Below are 25,509 nucleotides of genomic sequence, written 5' to 3'. Positions count from 1 at the left end.
TACATTTGGCATAGGTATACAGAAAGCTATGGCAATCTCTGGTGCAAATTCTCTGCACTTCAGAGTAATCACTTTTCTCATTTCCATCCTGGGCTATTACAGAGTGCAGCCCATTAAACTCAGAACAAGAAAACTGAGATATGCATATATGTTAAATGCTATAATCCCTCTCCAACCTTAATATAATTTGGCCATTTTACAGTGACCATTAAAGCATTGCAGTACGTGCTTATCTTTAAATTCATATATGCTAGTCTTTAAGCACATTATTCACATCAGTGCATCTGTTTGCATGTCCTGCTGTCCCTGTGTTTATATTGCATTGGCCAGTAGAAGTTGATTTTAGCCACAGAAAGAGAGAAGGGCTTGAAGGTTTTCTCATAATCTCACATCCACTCAGTACACTGGAAACATAAATTCCTCTTAAGCCCAGTGGTGAAAACATAAAATCTGTCTTCCTGACATGTTGAGCAATATTTTACCTACTGACTCCTGCAGCAGGACATCATTACTGCATCTTTACAAGCTGTATTTACAGAACAAAAGAGTTCGCCTTTGAAAATCAGAAGTCTACACTGGTTATCAAGAGTGCTTTTTATATCTGAAGGAGACATGGTATGAGTTTACACACAGTTTCTGACATTTTCTTTCAAGTAACCATGGATGTGTTTCAGCAGGCTGAATGTCAATTCATTCTTTGCCAACATTTGAATCCATGAGAGTTTAATTCACAGGGATTGCTTATAGAATGGAGGAAACCCTGAGGTAGCACATTAAACCCATGTGACTTGAAGCACAAAAAGTTTGGTAGGAACAGGGCTACACATTTACAAATGGACAAGCAAAGCTCAGTGGGCATAGAGGTGATTGTCTATAGCCTGAGTGCAGCTATGCAGGACAATCATTGTTCTGGACCTGTGCAATTCCTTTCATTCCTCTGCTGCTTTCCTTGGGGAAAAAAAAAAAAAAGGCCTAAATCAATAGAAACAGAAAAAGCCATCTTTGTTGCATAGCAAGAAATAAGGGATGCACCTCATGTAAATGTGAAAGATGAAAGATATACTTTCTTGCTTTTTGCAAGGAAAGGAATGAGAGCTGTTCTTCCCTCCCCTGCTCTTTCCTGCCTTCACCTCTGAGGGTTATAGCATGTTTACAGTACGTAGGTTCTGCAAGGACCAGTTAGCTAATATTTATACAGCATCTTGCTCACATCATGTAAGTAAAGTAAGTATTACCATTATATGAAAAAGCTTACTGCAAATGTTACCCACGGAAAATGGGATAAACCAAAAAATTCAAGACGGGATATGAGTCATAAGCCTATAATGATAGCCCTGTAGATTTTGCTGCTTTCAAATACAAGCATCAGATATCAGAACAAGATTAATAATTGTATCCCTGTTCTGAGGAAGACAGAAATGCAGAATGACTCCTGCGTATAAGTAAAGAGGAAACAAGAATCAGCACTGCCATAGATATCCCTAAAATAATCCAAAGTCATTAAGACTTTGCAATCACTTTCCACTAAGCATAAACAATTCACAGCATTAAAACAAATGTTACATAAACAAACAAATGTTGAGATTTTTTTAAGATATAATTATAGGTTGTTCACAAACACAGTCAGGCTTTGCTAGGGGATACTGGTTGAGAATATAAAGTATGTTGCTTATTTGCATAAAGAGCCATTTTTAGTTTGAATTTAAAATCCATTCAAGTCAATGACAGCTGCCAATTTTAGAAACAGTCCAGTCAGGCCTACCAAACAGATGAACAAGCATTAGCTTGCCTGGAATTTCAAATAACAATCAAGAGCTCAGATATGCAAGCAGTACCATAGGTTAACAATTTAATATGCATCTGCTGATCTCTTGTATCTCAACAAGTATATTGCAGGCAGAAAAGGTAATTTGAGTTAACTCAATTAGCCTTCATTGAAGAAGCTAAGCTTGCATAAATTATATCCTGTTTTACACTGTACACATGAACTGCCATCATGTATCAGCTGTTATACGAAGATTTGTTACCCTGTGATAACATCTTTTTTTTACATCCTCAGTGAGTACAGCACATACGAGTTTAATTTGGTGTAAAATCTCTTTTACCTCCATTCAGATACACTAATTTTTTAACAAATACAAAATATTTCAACAGAATATGTAAACATAAAAGTGAGTTTTGAGGGGTAGGATTCGATCAAGTAGCAGTCACAATCTAATATCTGTATAGGATAATGCGTCAGGTGTATTGTTATAGTTCACAACTGTGAAAGAAAGATGACCTTTGTGGACCTTTATGGACAACCTGTGTTGTTCAGTGTCCCCACTTGGAAATAAAACACTGAAAATAAGAAGCAAACTTCAGTATTTTGTTTACTACCAATGTCTACCCCTGGAGAAAGGTACAGAGCCCTTTAACTCTTCTAGTGTGGAGCAACTTGAGTGACTTATTTTATTTGTCAACAACATCACTTTTCTCTTTCAGTTTGTGACTTTGTCTCTCAGAATGTGAGTCTGTCTCCCATTGTCTTGAATAGCATATAACAAGAAATCTAGAAAATGCAGCTATTGAGGTCTGCTACAAGCATTTTAGGATCTATTGTACTGACAGTGACCATTTAATGACTCACTGATTACTGTGTAGGATTATGAGAAGGAAGGATAAGTATATGTATATATGCATACATAAATTTGTAACAGGCATATTTGCCCATTCCCGTCACTCTGTCTTAATTTTAAAGGCTCTCAGAATTCCAGAACTTTGTGGAATGGGAGGAAAAAGTAAACTGCCCACTTTCCAGTCATCGCACAGACTCAGATGATAGATACCATTCTTTTAACCTTTAAAATTCTTCTAGAAAAAAAATACTTTCAAAGCGTAGTTCTACAGTATTTGTCTAACACACAGTGGAGAGAGTAAAGATTACTTTTTAGAATCATAGAGTCATAGAATCATTTGAGTTGGAAGTGACCCTTGAAGGCCATTTGGTCCAACTATTCTGCAGTGAACTGTAGGGACACCTACAGCTACATCAGGCTGCTCAGAGCCCCATCCAGCCTGACCTTGAATGTCACCAGGGACGCAGCATCCACCACCTCTCCAGGCAACTTGTTCCAGTGCCTCATCACCCTTATCATAAAAAATCTTCTTCCTTAAAACCAGTCTAAATCTTCCCTCTCTTAGTTTGAAACAATTTCTCCTTGTCCTATAACCACAGACCCCACTAAAGTGTCTGTCCCCTTCTTTCTCATAGCCCCCCTTCAGATACTGAAAGGCTGCTCTCAAGTCTTCCCAGAGCCTTCTTTTCTCCAGACTGAACAGCCTCAGCTCTCTCAGCCTGTCCTTGTAGGGAAGGTATTTCATCCCTGGGATCCTTTCTGTGGCCCTACAAAATATCAGTTGATTGGACAACCAGGCAAAGCATCAATTGTCTGGGCATCTCAGTGCTAAGCTAAGCCCCAGATTTAGGCTTTAGTTTGCAATTCAAAACAAATATACAGAATGAAGTCCTTTTATAGCATTGTTTTGATATGTCTTCATTTTTCTAATCAGTCACATTGTTAGAATGGCACTTAAAAGAAACTGAAGCTAGTAGTCTAACAATACCAAAATTCATATAGGTCGTTGAATTACCAACTTTATAAGTCACCAACAGTACTGTACATATTATCTGAATACAATGTTTGATAAAGGATTTTATTTTGACAGGGAGAAATACACTTCTTTCTTGATTGACTGGGTGGCTTTTTAATTGTGAAACGTTAATCTAGAGTTTGCACATTGCCTTCTTCCAGCTCACACTGTGATGAATGAGCTAAACAAAGTAAGCAAGGGTGCCATTGATCAGCTATTTATTCATGGGCTGGTTATTTTTGGAAGAAATCCTGTCTCCAGTTGTCTAATCTTATCCACCAAGGTCACCTTGTTTTCCTATGTAAGCCCAAAGTTGGGGGGAAAAAAATTAAATTCAGTTTGAATTATAGTTTAGACAGACCCTGGACAAAAAATTTCCACAATTTTTAAACTAAGATTTTTTATTCGGTTGGATTTAAAAAAAAAAAACCAGCCAACAATATTAAGTCTCCCTACATAAAATTTCTGCAGCTTTAACTGTAAACTTCATTTTATATAAAAAATTAAACATGGAGGTCTGAAGGTACAGATGACAAAGAAGTAACTAAATCCCATAGAAAATGGGCTGGGTACTTCATTCTGTTGTATGGCATTAAACGTCTTCCACTAAGCCTTTCTATTCAGCAACCAACAAAATATTGTGTTCTTGAGTTCATTTACCAGAGTCTTCTTACTAAATTTGTTGAAAATATTTAACTTAGTTTCAAACATTTTAATCTGTTTCTTCTTGGAAATAGTGAAATGAAAAAAATTCACAAGGGCTTATCCACAGCTGGTGGTTATTAGTCTGAATTTTTGGAGAGAAGTAAACCTTCTGGACAGTAGTCATTCACTGTATTTTAGTTTACTGCTGTGTCTCTTACCTGGTACTCAGCCTGTGGTGTAGCTGATTCCCATCCTCTTTGCCGTCTCATCAGTGGGACATGCTGGGAACTATCCCTGAGTGGGACGTATCCTCACCCCATCCTGATAGTTGCTGAGTGTCCAAACTACCCTTAAAAGCAAGGAACATTCAAAACAACTCATGTTTTATACAATGAGCCCTGCAAGTGTCAACAAACACTCTTTAATCTGTAAACCGCCATACCTTTCTTGCCATTTATATTACCTGTTTAGGCTCATGCCCTGGAACATATCATGAGACTGTTAATCTTGCACATAGGATATTGATAACAATTTTTGTAACACTGAGGTGAGACTTCCTACTATAGTTAAGTTGTCCATAAGCAGAAAAGTTACTTCTGTTCTGTTTTACAGGTACACTGTGCATCTGTTCCAAATGCACTTTCTACCGTTTGGAAATCATTATTTTCCTCAATAAATCAGAGGAGTTCTGGACTACTTATTCATGTGGGGGAGAGAGGGGAGGGAAGCTGGACAATTTGATTTAATTTCCTCTCTGAAGTGAAGCATATTTTGATTAAGGGAACCACAAGGAGATATACTCTATAGGGACCCAATATTTGAAATTTAATTTCCTTCTTACTTGGTTGTATGCTGTTGTTGGAATCAACAGATAGAGCAGCTAACTGAGTAATGAAAAGACCTACCTGAAGGTGCTGTGACTGCAGTTTTCATTTCAAATTCCTGCTAATGTTTCATGGATTTTGTGACAAAGAGTTGCAAAACTTATTACACAATACATTTTAAATCTTAGATTTTTAAATAAAATGCAAGAAGCCACTTTTGAGATGAAGGAGATCAGATACTGTACAAAGTAAACTGTTCAGCAGTGTAGGAGTAGGAGAAATCCAGAACAGGGTTTTTAACATTCATTTACTAACTCTTACTAAGTAGAAGTTTGGAGCCGCAGTTCATACTAATTATTATTAATGAGTGAGACATTTTGTCTGGTCAATGAGCAATGGCTACAGATAACTCTCTTGACTGATTTGGCAACATAATAAAAGTTATCTCTTGCTATATTTTCCTTCTTTCTCTTCCTCTGCTCTCCCTGGATATTCAGCAGGTGTTACGTAGTGGAGTTAATAATAACAATAATTATTGTGACAAAACCGAAAGATTTATTCTAAATCCATGAGGACTTCATCCCACAGTGGGAGGCAGGCTAATCCTGGTTTTGTCTTCATAGTAGCATGAAACATCTTCACAGAAAAAAAGTCTCCATTATGTGCACCACTGTATGAGACCAGGCTATATTCCTTGAGTACAACAGCTCTTCTGCTGTGAGGCTCTGTGAATTCATGCTTCACAATAATACATTGGGTGCTTTCACATAAGTGTGGATGAACTTGGAGCAACCATAGCTCTTGGTGTTTTATGTGTACCTGTGCACACAGGATTATATAGAATCAAGATGATTACTTCCAATTTAAGAGCATCTTGCTGTACAACATGATGTCATAAAATGTATATGATGCCTGCACTGTTGGAGCAGCTGGCACAGTTAGTGGAATAGAAGTTTATTCTTTTAAGTCTTAATCCAAAAAAGCATGTAAAATGTACAAAATTTTAAATTCCATGACTCTATTCTTCTGCTTCAGGACAAGTGCTGATTTCAGTGCCGTCCTGGACTGGACTTATAATGCTTATTGTCAGAAGACATTAGTCCCAGTAGGGCCTAAGCAAAATACAGAAGACACTTTTCAGTAGCTTAAGAGAAGTTAGATACCAGGGCTATAACAAAGATTCCTCAGATCTGTCCAAATTTACAACAGTATTGACAAAGCAGGTTGAAAAAAAAAATGTATAAAACATGTAACTACAAAAGGTAGTATATTACGTCAAAAAATTAATACTGACTTATATATGCAGGTTAGAGACAGAATAAAATCTGGATAACTATTTTTCAACACTTGCAAAGATTGGTTAATTTGCATAAAGAAAATATTACACGGAGCTTTACAATGTCTTCCCTTCTGATAGTAGGATTGTATGAGAAGAAATTCATTACTTTATCTCCTGTTTTCTATCAGGGAAAGTAAATGTGAAAGCAACATGCAAACAGGTTTCCCTTTAAGACTCATGAAATAAAAACAATACTCAGTGCAGTTGCTAAAGTGCATTCACAACTTTTATGCTTATCCTTTTTATTAGTGATGTGCATAGTAGAGGCACATATCAGACAATTAATTCCATAATATTCTCTTTCATATTACAATCAAGTGCAGTAAAAGAATATAATGCATGCAGCAGAATCTGCCTAATTCACACTAATGGCTGGCAGATGAAATGTGAATTACCATACATTGCAAATTAATGAATAATCAAACAAAGACAAACTACAAGCAAGCATAGCAAGCATAAAGCTTCTCATAATGTACTGTGTTCATTAATGTTGATAGCCATTCATAAATGTTCTTTTATTTCTGTTAATAATTCAGAGGATTGTCCAGGTAAATGAAGAGTGCAAGTTTTGTACATCCAACAGTCCAAATGATGACTGCACTACAACATCTTGCATATTTTACCAAGATATAACAAGAGAGTACCAGATTATTGTTGAGCATAATAAAATGTGCAGATGATGAGCCAATATTTCCATTACATTTTTTAAATTTTTCTCCTTTTTTTTTTTGCTATCTGAGTAATACAGAAACCAATTGCTCCAAATCATCTCCCGAGTAAGACTGTCCTCATAAACCTGAATAAGTGAGCCCAGATGGTAAATCTGGTAAGAGTCCCTATGATTTATAAAAATCAAATGCCAGCCTACAATGTTCAAGCGGGCTTATCATCCATGTATTCACAACAACATACTTTGGAATTGTGATATGCTACTGATGGCTTTAAGGGTCTGAGGTTTTATTTTTTAATCATACACTGAAAGATCATTTGGTTTCTTTCTGAGAGTTTCACGTTGCCCCTGTTGCATAGAAACTAGATGTCTTTCTATTGCTTTCTTAATTATTCATTTTTCAGTCTTTCCACATATTACCTAATAAAGTGCATACTCTGCCTCTTGCTAGTATGACCTGCCTTTGAGCATTATTAAAATCACTCAAGATTTAAATGGAACCTTTGGAAAATATTAAGTTTGAGTTCACATTGATAAAATAAGGCTTCCACATCTCATCAAAAAGATTTTTAGAAAGAAGTATTGGCCTAGCCTTTGCAACTTCATTGTCGAGGTAAACAAACATCAGTTGCATCCCAGCATTTTCCACAGTGAAGAACTGTTGAAAAAGTCTATACATACTTTGAAGATGGCGCACTGCAGATTCAATTCTTTTTTATTTTGCTAAGTAAATGTTGTAGTAAGGGAGTTTTGCTAACTACTTCTACATGGCCAGAATTTCACTCAACTTTTTAAATTTATTTAAATTGCAGTCCTTTTTATCACTATATTATTCCTTCTCCTTAATTGCTAAAACAGAATATAGTCACTACTATAGCTATTATTATAAAGGTCCCACTTGACCAACCTGGTTTCCTACTATGATTGAGTGACCTGCCTGGTGGATGAGGGGAAGGCTGTTGACACAGTCTTCCTACACTTCAGCAAAGCCTTTGACACTATCTCCTACAGTATTCTTCTGAAGAAGCTGGCAGCCTGTGGCTTGGACAGGTACAATCTTTGCTGGGTAAAGAACAGGCTGGAGGGCCGGGCTCAGAGAGTGGTGGTGAATGGAGTTAAATCCAGCAGGTAGCTGGTCATGAGTCGTGTTCCAAAGCAGTTGGTATTGGGGCCTTTCCTGTTTAGTATCTTTACTGATGGCCTGAATGAGGGCACTGAGTGCACCCTCAGAAAGTTTGCAGATGACACCGAGTTAAGAGGAAGTGTCAATCTGTCTGAGGGTAGGAAGGCCCTTTTGAGTGGTCTGGACAGTCTGGATAGCTGGGCTGAAGCCAAAAGGATGAAGTTTAACAAGACTAAATGCTGGGCCCTGCACTTTGGCCACAACAACCCTAGGCAATGCTACAGGCTTGGAGCAGAGTGGCTGGAAGTCTGAGTGGAAGAAATGGACCTGGGGGTGCTGGTTGATATTCAGCTAAACATGAGCTAGCAGCATGCCCGGGTAGCCAAGAAGGCCAAGGGCATCCAGGCTTAAATAAAAGAGATAGTGTAGCCTGCAGGAGCAGGGAGGTGATTGTCCCCCTGTACTCAGCTCTGGTGAGGCCACACCTTGTGTATTTTGTCCAGTCCCCTAACTACAAGAAGGACATTGAGGTCCTTCCAGAGAAGGGCAACGAAGCTGGTGAGGGATCTGGAGCACAAATCTTAAGAATAGCATCTGAGGGAACTGGGGTTGCTCAGTCTGGAGAAGAGGAGGCTCAGGAGAGACCTTATTGCCCTCTATAACCACCTAAAAGGAGGCTGTGGAGAGGTGGGTGTCAGCCTCTCTCCTGCGTGACTAGCAATGGGACTAGAGGGAATGGCCTCAAGTTGTGCCAGAGGAGGTTCAGGTCGGATATTAGGAGAAATTTCTTCTCAGAAAGAATGGTCAGGCGGTGGAACAGGCTGCCCAGGGAGGTAGTGGAATCACGGTCCCTGGAGGTGTTCAAGAAATGCATAGATGTGGTACTAAGGAACATGGTTCAGGTGGGCAATATTTGTGATAGGTGGATGGTTGGACTAGATGATCTTTTTCAACATTGGTAATTATATGATTCTAAGCTCAAGCATGGCAACTGTTCTTCTGTCTAGAACTCTTCTGATATTCTTACATCGTGGGAAATAAATAAATAAATAAACAGTTCTTTAAACTGTTTCACTTTATTCTTTGAATTAGATCTCTACAGTCTTGAAGTGAATAAATTATTGTCACCCTCAGCAAATGCTTAACATGCATATGTTTCCTAGTCTCCTTAATTTAATCTTCTTCACTCATTCTCTTCCATTGTCTTAGCCATCTACAAATTTGAAGGCATTACTAGCTGCTGCAAGAATATTTCTGCCTGAGGGAAGAGCGAAGAAATTCTCAAGAACAATCTCTATATCTGAGACTACAAATCTAATGCCTTCACTAAAGCAGGAGAAATGACAAATAACAATTATCAATACACATGTGGTACTTAACAACATGAAGTGAATGGGGTAGGTGGAGTTTAGACAGAAAAGAATATGTCTAAGATGTCATTCTTCTATGAAATATTTATCTCAAATAAATTTCTACAGAATCCATTCCTGTAAATAACCAGCTATCTTCACTGACTACAGGAAGTCCCAAGTGACTGGTAAAGATGCAGATGTCTATATTGGTTTGGTTTAAAGGTAGGTAAGGGAAATTCCACCCTGAGTGCTTACATGACTTTTAGATAAAATAATTGCTTTGATTCTCGCTGAAGAAATTTCAAAACCAAAGAAACAATCATCCTTCTGTGTTCTAAGACCACAGCTCTTTGGAAAATTACCAGGAATCGTTTATATTATCATTATCTACATCACCTTATAAAATTGCAGTCCCTGATCCTTACGTGTTGCTCAGGGACTGTATGCTTGTTCCCACAACCTTCTTTCACCTCCCAAGCACAGCAGTAACCTATTAAACCACTCCAGCAAGCATTTGTTTCCATCATGGAGCTCACTGTTCTCTTTCTCTTTGGCCAACATACTCCCTTACTCCCCAAGGCAATCCCTTCTACATTCTCCAACACTTTATTCACTGTGCTACCTCCTAAATATTTATTCTGTCCTGTATCATAAGATCATAGAATCACTAAGGTTAGAAAAAACCTCTAAGATCAGCTAGTCCAATCATCAGCGTATCCCCACCATGCCCACTGACCACATCCCTCAGTGCCACATCTACATGATCCTTTAACACCTCCAGTCTGTGCTCATTCTCTTGCTTTTTCTCTTGTGTCTCCATTACCACTTGGAATCACATTTTACAAGAAAGCCTTTGAGTGCTTTGGAGTTTTCCAGATTTCAGACTTCTTTGGCACTATACCATGCCTTATGATGTGCCTAGTTAGCTGGTTTCTGCTCCCTTATGTGCACATGTTGCACAACAAGACAATGTCAGCATCTAACCACAGATTTAAGAAATCTGATGCACAAAATAACTGGTACCTGACATCTTTACCTACTTGGTCACAATTTGAACACACAGAGCATTCTCCTAAATAAAAGGGGGCCTTTTATTCTCTATGCTTCCACATACTCTAGATCATGCTGTAGTTACATTGAATACCTTCACCTAGCAGACCTCAGAATATATATTTTGAAATCTCTTGATTTTTCTATAAAAAACAGTGTTCACTGTGATTGAAGGTAGAAAAGGGTTCTAAAACTGAAGCCATAATGAATTATTTTTCTTGTCTCAGTCCTTAGTACCTGTGCGTTCCAAACATTTAAATACCAAGCTGATGAAATCTCCAACTGGAGGCAAACAAGAGCCTTTTCATGTCAGCTTCACTGTAAATATTAGGCTTTTGCTGATGCTTAATAGTCTAAACCCTGAGTCAGCTATCAAAACTCCACAGCTCACAAGGGATCAGACTGTGCTTAATATCTCAGCATTCATATCTGAATTGACTTAGAGCTCACGTTAAGTAAACATATTCTTAGCTCTACTCATCAAAATCTGTTAAGAGGTACAGAAGTAGTGATGAATTCTGCACAGCAACTTTATCTTTGTTCTTCATCTGGCTTATTTATTGTTTCTAAATAAAGTAATTTTCTGAAATACTGAGTGAAAAATCATCCCTTTAAAATTCATGGCAAAATCCATCCATGAAAATGTAAAGGGACAGGGTGAGTCAGGTAACCAGTGTGAAAATACTTTGCAGCTGTGCCAGCAATGTACAACATTGTTCCCAGATCAACAGAGACTTTAAGTTAATGCTTGTTCTTTGAATGGTGCTCTAAAGTAAGTTGGCAGTTTGGGTTCAACTGTCATAGAAAAAGGACTCCATATCTCCAGGTCATCAGACTGCCTTAAGATTAGCAGCCAGATTTACCTTGAGTCAGCAAGAGGGGAAAAGGTTGAAACTATGTTCAAGCGGTCCCTCAAAGTGACAGCTGCTGGGGAAGAATGGAAATGTTGGGGGTTTGCACACAATGCTTTATGCACTCTGAAGAGGAAAACAAAACAAAGAAAAGGAAAAAAAGAAAGAAAACCATTAAAAAAAAACAGGTGAGGGTATGGGCTTGGGACCTATGTATCCAAAAAAAAAATCAAAATAATGGTATTCCTTGATGAAGCTGAAAGACAAGAATTTCCATATAAACCTTTCGAGACATTCATATCAATAGTGGGAAAAAAACTCTAAGTAGCCAAGATAATGAATTCTAGTATGTATCTTTCATTTAGGCTTAGTGAAATGAAGTTTTAAAAATACACTGTCTTCAATTATTCTGTCGGTAGCATGGACTCATATAAATCCTACACCTACACAACTCATTTGTGAGGCCAGCAATATTTATGACTAGAAAACCTTAGCAGAATTTAAACAAACATAAGACTTTTTGAGTGAAACTTCACTTCTATTTCTATTTTCTGATAGTTTAGCTGCAACAGTAACATAACGCATTCAGAGAGCCAAGTTTTCAGCTTTGAAGTCAGTGGACATAAGGCAGTTTAAATGATTTAAGCATGTGGATCAGAGAGGTAAGTGCTTCAAGTCAAGAGCCACTTCATACTTGTGAGATATAGCCAAGTAAATTCTATTTAAATGAGACCTCTGTTTTTAGAAAGATTCAACCTTTTCTTACTGAAGAGCATTACCCTTGGCAGATCAAGTCATTTATAGCATAAATACCAAGTACTTTTTAGATTCTCACCTCAGTACCTTCTGCATTAAAAAAAGACCTTGCATAGGCCTCCACTCTTAATGAGGGAAAGAAAAAAGAAAAAAAGCTCATGGATCCATAGATTTTATTTACCGGTAGAAGCATTCTATTTTTATTTCTAAGAAAGTTCCCTTCCACTTTCTGCAGTCCCTGTCCTATGGAGAAAATCAGTATGCATTCTTGTTTTCCTAGCCATATTCAAAAGCATATGGAAATTTTCTTTAAACGGGCATTTATAACTCATGGTATATATTCAGATCCGCTATTTCCTGTTCATTGGTTCTCTGTTCTCTGAAAGAAGTGCAGAAGTATAGTATTTGCAGATTTCAATACAGAAGAGCCAAAATCAATAATTCATTTACCCTGAAATTCATAATACAATTGTCATTTACTCTGCTTCAAAAGAGATGTCCCTCACTTGAGAATATGAATTTAATCTGTAGGAAAAGGACCAACTATGGAAGCAGAATACAACCTGCTGAAAGCATCCCTTGCAGACAATTCCAAATAGGCAACTTCAATTAGGCTTCCAGAATCCTGAAGGAACAATACAATGAAGATGGAACCATGCTATTTTCAGAGGTGTTAAATGCCAGGACAAGAGGCAATGGGCACAAACTGGAGTACGTGAGGTTCCATCTAAACATCAGCAAGCATTTCTTTACTGTGTGGATGGTGGAGTACTGACACAGGTTGCCCAGAGAGGTTGTAGAGTCTTTTTTCTGGAGGCCTTCAAAAGCCAAGCGTACATGGCCCTGGGCACCCTTCTCTAAGTGTTCCTGTTTATGAATTAAAACTGACTGTCATTTCAGTAAACTCTTACGTCAGTCAGTGTCTGCCTACAAAATAAAATAAAATAAAAACATAAGAAATAAACAAAAAATCCATCTTCTACACAAAACAAGAGAAAACAAGACCCCTCTTAATCATTTCCAACATATTATTAAAATACTTGCAAAATATTATTAAAATATTATTGAAATCAAAGTAGGTCATCAGCCTAGTATCCAGATTCACACAGCTCATGAGACCTAAGGCATATACCTCATGTTTCCTCGCCACTAATTTCCTTACACACAGATATCTACAACTGAACTTTAATTTGATGTAATTAATTACTTAACTACCAAAAATCCCTCTTGATATTCTTTCCAATTCTTTGCTTTTCAATTAAATCCAATGGCTCTGTTCTCAGTAGCTGACAGAAGCAAGGAAATTCAAACAGATTTTCTATCAGAATCTTAATCATGAGCCTCATACATGAAAGCACAAACTGATGTGTACAATTCCAGTCTCTTTTAGGGAGGCAATCTGCTCCCTCACAAATGGAAAAGATATTAATGGGTACACCATGAGCCCCTCTACAAAATATTTAGAGTTGTGTTATTTATCGCTACATAAGGTCCCTCCATGGTGAAGGTCTAATTCATTAAAAGTAACTCTTCTTCACATTAGCCGAATAAAATATGTACACAGAAATTAAGGTTTTTTTCTCTTTTTTTGGTAGTACAAATACAATTTCCATCATAGTTTTGCATAGCTATGGAAAGTGGAGTTCAGGACTTTCCTATTGTATTTATCTGGAGGTAAGCTTATTTTGAACATACATGGGGAAAAATGACTAAGTCCATTAATATGTTGGTTGTCTAGCTTCTTTGCTAAACTTAGATTTACATAACTGTCATGTGCTTAGCCTATAAATAGCTCTGCTCAAATTGGATAACTAAATGGAAATGTATTGATGTCCCACATTTAGGTCATTTTGGTGACCTAGCTAGTCACTTTTGTGAGATGCAAGCATATACATGCACGCTGTCAGAGTGGTAGGTAGTATGCTTTGAATGTTTTGCATAATGATGCTGTTGAAGATGCTACTGAGCAATAGCCATAGTGCTTTGGTTGACTTTCAGCCAGTATTTGATGATGAAAGACACCTAATGGATGAGACAAAAACTGACAAATACATTTTTTAGGAATAATTGTACTGCCTCATGTCACAAAAACAGTTTAAATGAGGGTTAAGTATATAGCTATTTGTAACTATTCACTGTCTGTCCAAAACTAGCTAAAGCAAATTCATTACAAACACAGGCTTCCAGATTCCAGGGGAAATTATTTTTAAAGTAACAACAGAAAAATCTCACAAGACATATTTTACAGAGTAAAGACCAAGATAACAAGTGTACCCAGCATACGCTGTATGAGTATCTATGTACATTAATCTTTTGATTACTGAAGGATATGGAGCAGTAGATAACACTGAAAATTGCAGCAGCCATCATGAGCAACATGAAGCCCAAGATGTTTTGATCAATACCTTCAAAAATACCTTTTCAGTTATGAATTTTGCTAATTCCATATAAAATAATACTATGTATACTTTACGCAGTGTCATGCGTCAGGGATCCTATTCTGCAGGTGCATCATTAAAATGAATTTATTAAAATGTAGAACCATGAAGTGAGTGGGAGGAAAGGATGAAGACAAGGAAGGAGGGTAGGAAGCCAGATTTCAGGAACTGCACTCAAAACACTCTCTTTTGGTTAAACTTTTACGGTTTAAATGAGTAATGAATTACATTCTTAAGAGATGTGCATTGTGTAAAATAGGAGGAGGTAGTTTTATAGGCATATTGAAAAGAATTATTAGTTTACAATCTAATCTTTAGTAAGCATTTTAGCAATACAATCTAATGAATAACAGAAACGGCCATGTTTTCACACCGTAATTGCATTACATGTCATTCACCCCTGTTGTCTCCTTACCAGATGGCATACTGCTAGAATTCAGTGGATATATAAATGATGGATTTGGAATGAAATAAAATCACCCTTTTCTTGTGAAATGCACTTTCCATTCCATTGCTGATTTCAGAAAAAAACTCTGAAATGTAAAAGCTGGAAAATCAGCAGAGGGAAATCACAAAGTATTGTAAAGTATTACAAAGAATCACTACAATTCATGCTCTTCATAGCCTATGATTTTTTGGCATGCTCAGCTCTCACTGATGTACTGAGAGTGGGAGAAATAAAATTACTACTTATGAAACGTGTATAGGACACAAGTATTGTTAAATAATATTGAGGACTGATCAGTTATACAAAGCAATTTGAAATGCTGGTTAAGCTGAACCTATTCAAGTATAATTCAGGCAAAGAAAACAAAGTTATAGGAGCAGAACTTGTGGTATTCAGCTAGTAAAACTTGTCTGACATTCAGAATGGATGTTGTTTTGACTGACAGAGCTTCTTGAATGGACTCAAGGACAGAGGAGTCACACAGCCCAAAAATTCCCACACCAGTTCTGCAGGAAAAAAAAAAAAAAAAAAAAAAAAAAGGTTAGCATGATGTTTGTGTTGCCATACGGAGAAGAAATAGCAAAAAAGATTATTTTGTCACATTGGTAATAATGATTCGGGTTTGTTGTGACACTCTTGTCCACATTGCAGAATAAATGAAAAACTGGAGAGAACTATGGGAAGAATAAATATTACAAACATCTGGAGAAAGCACTGTATAGTTTGAAAGACAGGAACTCGACAAAAAGTTGCAGTTATTAAGTAGAAGATAGCAAACTGACCCAAAGATTGTTTCTAAATATTTTTAAAGTGAGAAAACAGCAGATGATAAAGGATATTTCAGTCTGGCGAAAAAGAGTCTTATGAATGATGGATAAATAAGTTCACAACAGATATAACACTCTTGTTTTTGTCAGAAGGATGACTACTCGTGCTTGAAAAAAATATAATATCATGCCTCCTATTCACATGGAGATTTTTTAACTATTATTATTTGGAATACAGTATTTAATTAAACATTTAAAACTCAAGAAAGATTACCTGATAAAAGGTATGAAAGAAGCAATATTACGTTTTTCAGTGGTCTTTCTAATTCTTAAAATCTCTTCATGGCATTCACAGACCAAAGGTATCTGATACAATCCTCATAAGTGAATAAAAATCAAGGCAGAGATGTTACCTATTAAGCAAATGAACTATGTTGTCTTCTATCCTACAATATCAGCATAGATAACTAATTCATTTTTTTCTTTTTTTCTGACATTTAATATTTAAGATTCATTTTTACTTGACAAATAGATTAGAGAAAATGTCTATATTTTTTTATCCCTTTGTTATGGTTCATACAATCACATCCAGTGAAATGAATTTAAACTTGACTACAAATGCTATTTACCACTAAAGCTGAGGTGTTAGCAGGAATTAGGGTTTTCAGTGGGATGCAGATCCTTATTTCCCTTAATTCCTCAACTGCAACAAAGGGCTGGAGGACTTGGCTGTTAATCCAGGAAAAATGACAGCCATCAAAAATGTTGGCTCATCTCACCAGTAGTTCTATAAAACAACTATTAGGTTTTTATCACTAGGAACAACACTGTGTAGGTTGTGCATGTGCAAATGAGCACAAAATCACAGCTGGTATTTCTAATTCTGTCCAACCCAAGAGATATATGATCTCAGAAGTGTCTGAGATAATTACACAAACTAAATCAAACCCAAATACTGAAATCCCAAGTGAAAAAAATCTTTGATATGTGTCATATATAACTATTGAACCATTTACTTTCCATCTGCATACTCTCTAATTTTTCTTGTCACTTACTGTAATTATGAATAATGCTCAAAACCGAACACATGTTTACACCTCTCCAATCCACTGCTCCAAAAAAAACCTACTGAGAGAGTACACAAACTTGTTGCTCTAGCACCGTGTCCGGCAGGATAATATAATAACCCAACTTGCTACATCAGCAGGTATTTAAATAGAAAATGGTTCTAAATTACATAGAAAACTGACTAGAAGTATTTTTGTATGAGCAGAGAGGATATCACTCAAGAGTGTGCTTTTTAAATGAACATTCTTTCTTTCACTGGTTCACCCCATATGAGGAAAAGCATCACTTTTCCCACATATTACATTGCAAGACTGACCCATTCAGATGGCATGCAACGGTTTAAATGTTTCAAACCCAGGCTAGAGCTAAACCTGTTCTACTGAGTGTAACTCACAAGAGTTTTGACAACAGTGGAAGTGAAAGTACCTCTTTTCTAATGTAACAACCCGTATTGCAGTGTTTTGTCTTTCCACAATGCAGAATGCAGAGGCTTTTCAGCACAAGAGGGACTTGGAGACTTCTATAAAGCCTCTTCTACACAGAAAGAGGAATACAAAGCTGAGAGGTTGGAAAGGAAATGGTAAAACATTGCAGCAATGTGTACCAATTCAATTGCTAGAGCTCTGTTTACATTAAAGGCAACCCTGCGAGCGATTGACTCATGAGTAGCTCTCATGTTATATGCAAAAAGTAATTAACGAAAAAAGCAGGCTGTGCATGAAGTCTTCCACAATTCATGTTGTGAAAACAGCAAGCTCAATGTTTAGTAGAGCTAATACAGTTTATTTTGTTTACAATCATCATTCAGTTTACTTCTTTAAAACTGTTTTTAATAGTTTTTTAGTCATATATCAAGCAGATTGGTCTATGAATATATAGAAAATGGTTTGGGGCATAGATTCCATAAATACCTTCAAAATTCTCATTCCAGCTGTGATATCCATTATATACATGAGCTCTACAAATACCACTGAGTATTATACACATGTATTTAAGTACAGGTTTTTAAAAACAAATGCTTCATTTTGTTTTGTTCTCTCCAGTTCTGAAGATAAGCAAACACAGAGTGAACTGAAGCCCCACTTGCAAGATACTCACTCCAGCTACTGCTAAATTGCAATTAGCCATGTTCAGGGCACAGCTCTGCTCTGGGATATTCAGGCAGGTTTCCTTCTAAAACCATTAGGAGTAACCAAGCCAGGGTGGCTGGCTGCAGGACTTTAATTGTAACTAAAGCTGAGAATGGAAATTGTTCCATGGGATAGAGTGCTTACATTTTTCTTTCAGTGCATGTTCCACTAGGAAGGGAGAAGTCTCTGCTTTAGCGCCTCTAAATAAAGATTCTAAATAAGTGACAGTTTATTTATGAAATATTGTATCATTCAGTATCACTGCATCTGGCACAAAAAATCCCTTAGACATATGCGATTGTTTGCAAACTTGTCCAGGGAAGGTGAAAACAATATGTTTTTTCTTTGACCTTTTTCACCTGAAAGTGTCAGTTGTAAATCACAAAGTTTGCAAGTTATTTTTTTAAAAACACTCTACTTAAAATATGCAGAGATAATATGTATTATATGATGAGCATCCACATAATCACTTGTCATGGTACTGCCTGTTTTGGGAGTTGTTCATACAACTGCATGTGGTGTATTTTCACAAAGCAGCAGAATGCCATCCCTGTGGTTGCTTAAGGGTGGCTTTAGGGCTAATCTATAAACTAAATCGGTAAAGTACTTATAAATGATTTTATCTACAAATTCTATTCAGGGACAAATTAAGGGTAAAGCTCTTGCCTTAGAGGTAAACTCCAGCTCTTCCCCACACTGGGGCAGGACACCCAAACTGCATCCCTGCTGAGTGGATGTGCTTCACCATGCTTTGCTTAACCCAGCTATCTGCAGCATATCCCATCTGCCTTCCCAACTTTGTCACATACAAGCCTGACATTGGGCAAATAAGAGAGCTGGTGTCCCTCCTGCGTGGCTGCAAGAGTCACCGGCTGGCAGAGCAGATGGGATTTGTTGACAGCTTGAACCTACGTAGACTACCTGCCTGACAAAGCTGAATGTGAGGAGTTCATCTGCCATCTGAGCATAAAGCCGTGCTTTGGCCTACAGTACTGTGTACAGAGACATTTTGTGACTGAGCAATTCCTTTGTAAAATGGTACAATTTTCCTATGTTCACATATCAAATGAGGGACAGACTTAGAAACAGAATCCAAGAGTCCCAAAACACAGCATCCTAACTTATAAGTAACAGAGGCAGAAAGACACAATGGGAGGATGAGAGTGACAAGGAGCAGTATTTCACTATTTAGCATTGGAAAGTTTGATTCCTAAATGAGCAGACGCTATGATAAATGATTACTTAAGACTTCTTCAATATTTGCCTGTCTTCAGTCAGCACATTCCCAGCAGTTAAGGAAATCAATTTTAATGACCGGTTTCCAGAATATGGTACAACTGGGAGGAAACTGGGCGTTGGTTGTGTACAGTAAGCTACTGTCATTCTCTCACAAGACTGACAAGGAATCACGAGCATGGAAGGTGCACAAGATCAGGCTGTCTTCATCTTACAAGTGAGTGCTTCCTTTTTAATATTATTTGGATTCCTCATGGTTCAGCAGTAAGTCTGAAATGGGAAACAGAGAGCAATTGTATGGCACAAAAGCAAGAATCCACGCAGGGGAAAAAAACAAATGTCTTCCACTGAAGTAAGAACCATACTGCAAACTACAGCAGCAGTGAGCTGGGAGAATTGAATATACTACCTAGCACACAAAGTTTCATAGAGAATCAAAGATTTAAGTCCTTACTTAGATCCTAGGAATTTTATATATCCATACATTAGTGTGCAAGTTCATGCTCCTCCTCCTGCTTTCTTTGCAATGAATTGTGTCATAAAGTACAGACGAACTTCTGAACACATTTTACTGCAGAGTGCATCACAACGGTTAGGTAACAGGGAAAAAATCTTACAGACAGTCAAGAGCCAGTGGCCCGAGAAGCTTCCCCCATCAACAAGAAGGAGAGCACTTCAGAGATGATAAAATACCACATAAATCTTCTGAGAAAAAGATAAGAAAATGAGCAAAGTCATAAATCTTTAATATTTAACTCCTTTCAACCCCACAGAAGAAACACTATTTCAAAGAGCCAACCAGTAAAATGAATCAATATAGACCATAAAAGAGATGATCACAGGGAGTGAGGGCAAATTCTGGCAGTTCAGGAAAAAAAAAAAGCCAGAGAAAACTAAGAACTGCAATGTCCTGCTGATCTTCCCAGGCAGGTGAGACAGTATGTTGGAACAGGTGACACAGTTTTGTATACCATATAATTAGGAGAGTCAATATGTATGCATTTGTCAATAAACGTGGGTTAAGAATAAACTCTGTAAGTTGATGATCAGTCTTTTTTCCTACTGAGTGCAAATGGAATTGTCTTGTGTGATACAAATGATACCACAGAGCATTCTGTGCAATTTTATCCAAACATTCCCTAATTAGTATCAGCCATTAACCTTCAGTCAGTAGATCACTGAGGTCAGGACTGAGGATTTATAATCCAACCCATTTACACCTATTTCCCCTTAGAGTCAGGACTGCAGAGTGGCCTCTCAGCAGAAGCATTTCCTATGCAAGCATAGAACCTTTCACAAAGTCATTAGGCTCCATTAAAATTTGATGCAAGTTGTACAGTTGGCCTATCCACAAACCAAGGTAAGTCTCCTAGTCAGTTAGGGAGTAAGTAAGGCTAACTGACAGTGTTTCAATCAATACTGTCTTTCAACAGAAAATATAGATTTTGGTTAAGCAAAATTTCATGAAAACTATCTGCTGCAGACAGAAAAGAATCTCCTTTTGTTGAAAGCTGACTACCACAGAAGTTTTGATTTTTCCAGTAAAGCAAAATCATTTGAAAATTTTGGCACAGAAATTCAGTCATTCCAATATCTCTGTGACACTGTTCTAGACTATGAGCCAGGACAGTGAAATTTCCCAGGATGCACAATAAAGACTTGGTAAAAAAATATGGTGCACAAGAGAATGTGTGTTGCAGTCTATTAGCCCACCCACAGAACAGTGGTGACAGGAGACATCTAAACTATAACATCTACTGTGTGCAAATACATCTGTTTTCAGTCAAAGTTTTTATGCAGAACAAATATAATCTCAAAAAACCCTTATGAATAAGTAAAGCAACATGGGCAAAGATACAAGACATACTATTTAGGCAGAAGAGTGCAATATTGCCTCTCAAAATTATCAGTAAAAACCATCTCAAAGGACCTGATCCAAACTTATTAAGTCGATGAGACTCTTTCTATTAGCACCAACTGGCTTCCTATTTGATCCTACGCAGCAAGATGGAAATTTTATTCCTTTAAAAAAACAGTGCAGATTAAAAGAGCATTTCCAGTGAAAGGGCCTCCACACTCTTACATAACAGAAGTTGTGCTTCTGCTATTCACCAGAAATCCTGATAGTTGAGCTCAGCATAGTGTATTTCACTCCTTGCTAAAATTTTAAAACATTTTCATGGACAGAGGGGAGACTGGAATCTACTCAAGTGGTGGAGCCTTCTTTGCTTGAAAATGAAATATTTGCTTTGGAGTGTAGGAGCTACAGTAGACTGAATGTAATTTAGACCCTGGCAGATCAGGAAGAATCCACCTAAATATTGGCAGCTTAATCTGCGGAGTGCTAAAGAAGCCTTGAGTGCTCCAGGCCACTGCCTACCATTTGGCAGGTCTACCAAGGGGCTGCAAACTCCGAGCTATCCTTTTTTTTTTTCTTCAATAAGACATTCACACAGATCTAACACGGAAACTTCGGAGAGCTGGGAGGCAGAACAACCAGCAGAGGCAGGGGCAGGAGAAAAGCTGGTGAGAAAAGCTGTAAGAAGATGTTACCAAAGAAACAAGAATCAGCCACCAGCTACACTGGCAGTCTGTGTATGCCATTCAAGGATTTCTGCCCAGATTTTGACATGAGTGAATGCACGGGAAATAGGCCTATGGATACTCAGAGGCAAAGTCCTTTCTGCTGTGTTTCTTCCTGGATAGGAGAATGAAGTCTGCACCAGAAACAGGCAGGTAAAGCTATGTACAACAGGAGCATCCCTGCGTGGGTCATTGCATTGAAAACAGTGCACACGTGACTTCACAAATCTAATCAGACACTGTGCAGGGAAACAAGAAGATATTTCCTTGCCTACGTTTGTTGTAGCCTTTGGCTCCCATCCAGAGGCTACCAACAAGGTTGCCAGCGACTGCCAGGCACAGCAATGGTGTCGTTATGTAAACACCTGTCCATGGGACCACAGCTATACAGCTCACTCAAAAAGGCCGCCAAACAACAGATGGTAACAACCTTTGATTGCTACCAACATGGATGGGATTTTAACCAGTGAGTTAGAAGTAAAACTATCTCAAGTTCATTTCTTATTCTCTTCGGCTATTTTTCCTCCTGCTAACATTATATATTATATATTACCCTACATTAAGTCCTGAGGAAGGTCTTGATAAAAAAAAAAAACCACCCTTCTCCTGTGTAGTATAAAATAGAGCTGGCAAACTTGGATGCCTACTGTTTACATTTTACAGTAAGAGGGCAATTTCACACTGCCTTCTACTGATGCAATATTTCTATACCTGCTTTTTTTGTTTAAGTCAAGTCAAGCCAGAATTAAAATGAGAAGACTCATCAAAATTTCTTCTCCATTACAAGGAGTTTGTGTTAGGCCTCTGCTCGCATTTTTGTTTTATTGTAACGTCAATTTACTTGCAGAACCAGGTCAGCTCTCTGGCTGGCCTAGACTAATCAGCAGGGATTCATACCTTACCCACTCCCTCCTGCCCATCAGCCAACCTGTGACTGTGCCCCTACCCACATGGCTACCTCCACATGCAATTTTAGTTCCAGGCCTATGAACCCAACCACTTCCTGCAGAACCCTTCAAGACAAGGGCTTCCTTCGTGCTGAAAATCATCCAGCCTGCACTCACCTAGCCGTCTTTCACCATCCGCAGAAAGTCAATGAATCAAAAGCAAAGCAGAAAGCTAAAAGTTAAAAGCATCCGAGCGGATTGCTGAAAGCATACGTTGTACGGCAGGCGCTCTGCAGCGATGTGTGGGTGGCCGGCTGCTTGTCTGGCTGCCTGCCCGCTGCTCTTCACACACTGGTGGTACACCTCCAGGATTCTGCCCTGCAAGGAGCAGCTTCAGCAGCGCAGGCTGAGCACTCTTCAGGAGACACGCACAGACCTCCTGGGTTTGAAGAGCTTTGGGTTTGTGGTTATTTAGGTTTCTATTTATGAGGCTGTTGTGTAATAAAAAGTGTGCTGGGGAAAGAGTAGTTTTTCCATATCTCAGACATTATTACTTTGACAGAAATTAAATTATAAGCTCTTATCATCACTTAGGAGTGGAAAGTGCTGAAGGCTACAGACCTCCTGGGTGAAATCCTAACCTTGTGGAAAGCAAGGGCAAAATTACTGTTGAAATTAATAAAACCAGGATATCATTCAGTATGGGAGGATGGGGAGGAGAGTGTTTGCATTTTCACAGAGAAACAGGATTACTTATTAACTGACATGCAAAGAGTGCAGCAAAAACTGCCCACAGTCTCATCAAACCTTAGGGAAGTATTCCTAAGATTCTCACTCCCATTTAAATTGCACATACAAACCAAATAAGAATCTCCTAAGCACAATATATGTTTCAGTTTAGATATAATTTATTTGTAAAATAGCATATTTGAGTGATTACGTGTTTTTTTTTTATTTTCTGAGATTAGTATCCATTTGGGAAAATGAGAGTAGGAGTGCGTTACTCTGTGTTTTAATAAACCACATTAATTACTGACTTTTAAGAGGCCTTCTCAGTAAGAAATAAATCTCACAGCAGTGGCTAGTAAGTTTAGACTCAAGATACTGTACACAAGCAAACTGGCTGTGAATGCAGTATTACTTCTAATGTGGTATTTTTTATTTTGTATCTGTAACTTCTGACTTTCCAAGAGGCAAGACATGAGGAGCGTTTTGTTGCTTTTCAATCAAAAGTAAGGATGTAAATTTTGTGATATAATCATCCCTAATTCATCCATTTGCTTATTCTGACATCTCCATGGAACTAGATACTTGAGTTTTATGAAATTCAGCTGTCTGTTTTTTGGGTTTTTTTCTCGCCTAAGCACTTTCTGGCGAAGGCAGATTCTCCAGTGACACTAATAGCTACAGATCCTTTGGCACACACGGAAATACAAGTAACTCCATTGGAAATCTGTTCCAGGTAACCAGAATTTTATTTTTCTTAGCATCTGCTATGTTTCACATCAAATTGTATCAGGATACAAGTCATTTGAAAAGAACTGCTAGCTCTTTTTCAATACAAGCTTTGAATTTAGACCTTCACCTTTCTCTTTGTCATTTATGTCTGAATAAATGGATACTGCTTTAGAACAGGCATCCCTTGTCTTAATTTTATATCTTGTCCTGGCTGGAAGATTCCTATGATTTGCCTCAAGATTTCTCCTAGCTGAGTGCCATTTCTTCACTGATTTTTCTCAGTTTTTCTTATGCAGCCTCACTTCTTTTCTCACACAACTCCCTGTTGACCTTCTTCTGACTGAACTGAAATGCAGCCCATTGTCTAAGTTTGCTCTCTGAGCCCTTCTCCCTTTCAAGAATCAATTCCACCCAGCCATCTTTTGGTCTTCACAGTTTAGTGTATCCACAGACAGGATTCATCTGAACTAATTCCAGCACAGATATTTAATCTATGCTGATTCTGTGAGCCCCTCATGAGCTCCCCAAGAGGGAAATATCAGCAGGGGATAGTTTATCTAATTGTTACTGCAAATGGACCTGCAGTATGCGCTGACTAGGTTGCTGAGGTGTATGTGTCTTCAATTTTTCATCATGGCAAACTCCACAAAAAGACTGGGAGGTTTAAAAGATCAAAAGGCAAAGAATTACTTGAACATGAACTACAATTATGAACTTTGATATGGAGAAAGCTGTTACATGGCAAGGGAAGACAGAATGAATAAAAAGGGTTTAATCACCTCTCTGACACTCTGTTCTTCTGGTTTCTAGGCCTCAATCAAACCAAGGACTCAGTGAGCGGTGTCAGATGTTGGCTGGCTTATTCCGCTGCTCCTTCACCACTCTGTCTCTTGGTTCCCACAGCATGAATTTTTCCAGTCCTCCCAGCAGTTTCTCAAGCTCTCCTTGAATCACAAATCATCAGCATCATGATGGGAATGTCTCCCTTCTTACTTTGTTTCCCATGCTCAGTGTCCTCTGGCACCTGCTTCTCTGAGAAGGCATTGCAGTTTCCCTTGAGAAGGAGCAGTCCTCTCTCTTGAAGTGTTCCTCCTCATGCAGTTTCTACAGAGGAAGACCATCCTGCTGGGAACAAATAGAAGAGCCCAAATATCTTCCAACACGCCAGGATATGTCTAAGATTGAAGAACAGAATGGATTTCCTTCTCTGCAGATCGCAGGCAGAGCCTATTTCAATTTACTCTTACATTT

This window comes from Numida meleagris, chromosome 1 (assembly GCF_002078875.1).
Source record: "Numida meleagris isolate 19003 breed g44 Domestic line chromosome 1, NumMel1.0, whole genome shotgun sequence".
NCBI lineage: Eukaryota > Metazoa > Chordata > Aves > Galliformes > Numididae > Numida > Numida meleagris.
Note: the sequence above shows the minus strand (reverse complement) of the source record.